Raw genomic sequence first — 1227 nt, forward strand, 5'->3', positions numbered from 1 at the left:
GTCATGCGGATGATATGCCGTACTCATTTTCAGCTTAGTTCCCAAATAATTATGAAATTGTCTCCAAAATCTCGAGTTAAACCTCGGGTCTCTATCAAAGACGATAGATACTGGAACTCTGTGACACATCATAATCTCGTTCAAATATAATTTGACCAACTTTTCTAACGAAAACCTTTCATTTATCGGCAAGAAATGTGTTGATTTTGTCAATCGATCGATTACTACCCAAATCGCATCATGATTAGACTTGGTCTTTGGTAATCCTACCATGAAATCCATCGCGATATGTTCCCATTTCCATTCTGGTATGTCCAGTGGTTAAAGCAATCCACTTGGTCTCTGATATTCTGCTTTTACTCTTTGACATGGATAACACTTACTTATCCATTCTGTGATTTCCTTTTTCATGTTTGGCCACCAATAATTCTCTTTTAAATCCTTATACATTTTCGTACTTCCAGGGTAAATTGAAAATCTCGAGTTATGCGCTTCATGCAAAATCTCGTGCTTTAGTTCCTCAACGTTAGGTATCCAAATACGTGAGTTAACATGATATATTCCCTTTTTATCCTTTTAAGCTTTGATTTCCTCTCCTGATAACTTATCTTTCTCGCGGTTCATTACTTGTTCTTAACAACATCTAACCTTCTCCAAAATTTCAGGTTGAAATGACATAGCATACATTACTTCACCTCCAAGTTCTGGAGTCTGCACCTCTATTTCCATCTTTTCAAAATCCTTTATCAATTCCTCCGATGAAGTTAATATATTTAATCTTTCCTTGCGACTTAAAGCATCGACTACCACATTCGCCTTTCCAGAATGATAATTTATTGCACAGTCGTAATCTTTGATCAATTCTAACCATCTTCTTTGTCTCATATTCAACTCCTTCTGAGTGAAAATATTCTTTAAACTCTTATGATCTATATATATCTCGCACTTTTCTCTGTACAAATAATGCCTCCAAATTTTAAGGGCAAACACAATTATTGCCAACTCCAAATCATGTGTGGGATACTTCTGTTCATGCGGCTTTAGTTGCCTTGACACATACGCTATTACCTTCCCGTGTTGCATTAATACGCATCCACGTCCTTTATACGAAACATTGCTGAAGATCACAAATTCCCCTTTCTCATCTGGTAACACCAACACTGGGCAGTTACCAATCTCTTTTTCAATTCTTGAAAGCTTTGCTCGCACTTATCCGTCCATACAAAC

Source organism: Apium graveolens, chromosome 11 (assembly GCF_009905375.1).
Source record: "Apium graveolens cultivar Ventura chromosome 11, ASM990537v1, whole genome shotgun sequence".
Classification (NCBI taxonomy): Eukaryota; Viridiplantae; Streptophyta; class Magnoliopsida; order Apiales; family Apiaceae; genus Apium; species Apium graveolens.